Consider the following 3,023-nt stretch of genomic DNA (forward strand, 5'->3'; position numbering starts at 1 on the left):
ACCTCACTATGGCTGTACTGAAAATTGACGGCCTAGATATGGGTGTCATTGTGAATGTAGCCATGTTTTCTATGCTGTGTTGAGAGGACTCACCTCAAACTGAAACATTAGAATGTAAATTGATAACTTACAGCTCCCTAACAAGACGGTTTCAAAATGCCTTAATGTGTAACTGAATTAATTCAGTGAAAATTCCAAATTACAATGAATTATTTGTGCACTTACTGTTAATATATTGCATTCTACACAAACAATCTATAAACATCCTTTATTTGATTTTAAGGGGGAAAAACCATCATTAAGCACATTTCTTCAAAGGTTTTATATGTAGAATTGTGAAGCAACTTACATGTATTAATCATTTTTTATTGCCAGTGAGTGAATGGGTCGTAACATAACTTAAAAAATGAGACCTTCTCCAACTTTCTCGGTTGTCTGTAACAGCCTGTGGACTGATTTCTATGTGAAGGACCCGGGGTGGATTTTCCGTGAAAATCCAAAGGATGTGACATTTGCAAACAAATGGCATAACAACAACAACACAACAAAAACGGTGCTATCTAAGTAGCAACACCCTGCAGATATTAGCTCTCCAGCTAATGAGATAGCTAGCTGCCACCATCAACCACTACACATTTTACAAAAAAACATCCCCATAATGACAAGTCACCCACTCCTGAGCACACACAGCTAAAACAACATTTCCAACAAAGGAGCAGAAAACAAGCTCCAAAGCGATAGCAACACATAACTTACCCTTTTTGTTTTTTCTGTTGGTAGTCAAAAGGTCGTAATTAGCACACATTTCACAACAAAACCACAGCATGTTGCTCCCCAGCCACTGCTCACCGAGCCTACTGGTTTTTAGTAAATATGGTTGGTAAAAAAAAAAAATGGTGGTTTGCGGGTCAGGTTCGATTGATTAATTAATGCATATTTTTGCAGGTTGGGCTTGGATTGACTCTCACTGGCCAGCAGTCACAGCGCAGCATGAGCCTCTACTTGTGTGTTTGTGTGTGAGCAGTCGCACTTACATAAACTGGGGGAGGGGGCTGACTGACTGAGAGTGACAGATGCTTTGCTGAAACACAGTGCAAAACACAGCATTAGAGATGTTTATGTAATTATGAGAAGTATAAGTGAGGAAAAACATCACCTGCAATAGTCTCATGCCGCGAGCATGCAAGCACAAGCCAACAGGATGCTGACTACAGCTCACCTAACGGCCACCGGTGTCACTAATGAGAATGAATTTCTGATTCCCACATATAGAACCTTTAAGTAAGCAGGTATTTATAACCCCCCCACTTATTTAAGACATTTAGACTTTTTTTAATAGGCTGATGTTTTTATCTCCAACAGTGGCAGGAGGGGACACAATACACAAGTAAAATTAACTTTATTTCATGAATTGTTGCATTTTTTTACTGACAGAATTAGACCATGTTGCGTACACCATCACTGATGAATACAAATCCAACAAAACAATACCACGATGATTTATGATGAAGAATTCATTTTATGGGACCAGTATGAGCCACTGTACATGTTTCATGTGTGCACTGTGTAAAGATTAACTATCTCTTCTAACCATCCACTAAATTAAAAGACAGTGCTTAAATCCAATTTTTTTTCATGTACTGGTACTGTAGTGGGTATTTAATACACTCAGGACTCAAAATGTCATGGATTTCTTACTTCTTGTTTATAGTTGTTTTCATTGATATCACATATCTTGTCATAATTTTATAAAACATCTGGCATTAAACTGTGTGGTGCCTCTCTGGATCGCTGCATTCTTTCTTACAGAAGGATTAGGCCAGGCTGTGTATGTGATCACTGATTAATACTAATTCTAAACTAATTTTTTATTCATTTTTCAATTACTAAAGACCCAGCACTATGTGTGTCTTCGTCCTTTGCACTGAAAAGAAAACCATGTTTCACTGTGAAAGCCAGTCTTCATAGGTACAGTTAGGGACTCAGAAAGCAGACGTGAAACCCAACAAAAGCATCTGAGGTGAGCGATACTCCATCCATAACTGTCTTCCCTGGTGTCCCACAAACTCTCTACTCTGGTTCTCTGGAAACTCTGTAATAAAAGGAAATGTTTTGTTAAGTTTAAAACAGATGTCTTGGTGAGATGATGGTGAAATTCAGTGTGAATCCGTTCACTTAACTTTTACTACACATACCTCCATGCTCCTTAAAGCCTGAGTGCTGGTACATCTTGCTAGCCTGCAACAGATGAACAAGGTGAAGGAAGCCAGTGCAGTGGTGCGAGCCAGTAAACCTGGAAAACTTTAAGGAAAAATTCCCTGAAAAAGTCCCAACATATTATGTACACCAGCAGAGCCACATATTTAATGCTAAGTTGTTGCACCAGCAAAGGTTTAATAAGGGAACTGTAACTCGAACTGCTAAAATTGTTCAAGAAAGACTAAATTCACAGGTGTTTGTTCTGTTGTAATTTATCTGTACTTTTCACCCATTGGCTTTCACATGAAACCATTACTATGAGGTTAATCTTTCCTCTTTACTATGATGGTGTGACATCCACAGATGAACAGCTTTAGTTATTACTTGTAACTGAAGTCCTCCAATTCTAGTAAAACAAAGAAACAAGAAGAACTAATTAAAACAAACTTTAGTACTTTAACTTTTACCAGCTGCTAGTTTCCAGCTGGCTGTTTCCAGGTTATCTTGGTGCAGTCATAGTGTGAGTTTATGCATCAGCCTACCCATAGTGGACCCACACCTGTCAAATATAGTGACACATGACATTTATTATATTATTTAGAACATTTCTTTACTTTGTAGTCTGTAGGCACAAACACATTGCTAGTAACATGTTTGTGAACACAAAGACCACACTAGAGCTTAATAAACCCAAAATGCATGTCAACACCTCTAATCCTTACATATATGACTGAAGAGGGTCTAATTAACTCACTTCTACCACAAATGTAGACATTTCACACAGACTTAGATGCAGATCCACATGATGTGCAAAACAGTCAATA

The 3,023-nt window shown here is 38.1% G+C and overlaps 1 long non-coding RNA gene across 1 annotated transcript; it reads right to left on the minus strand.

The window, feature by feature from the left end:
- Positions 1–612: 612 nt before the first annotated feature.
- Positions 613–2,745, minus strand: LOC122987789. The gene is made up of 3 exons (XR_006404605.1): positions 2,667–2,745; positions 2,196–2,301; positions 613–2,092 (listed from the first exon to the last, which is right to left on the minus strand). It is a non-coding gene; the product is annotated as an uncharacterized LOC122987789 (long non-coding RNA).
- Positions 2,746–3,023: the final 278 nt, after the last annotated feature.

This window comes from Thunnus albacares, chromosome 8 (assembly GCF_914725855.1).
Source record: "Thunnus albacares chromosome 8, fThuAlb1.1, whole genome shotgun sequence".
Taxonomy (NCBI): domain Eukaryota; kingdom Metazoa; phylum Chordata; class Actinopteri; order Scombriformes; family Scombridae; genus Thunnus; species Thunnus albacares.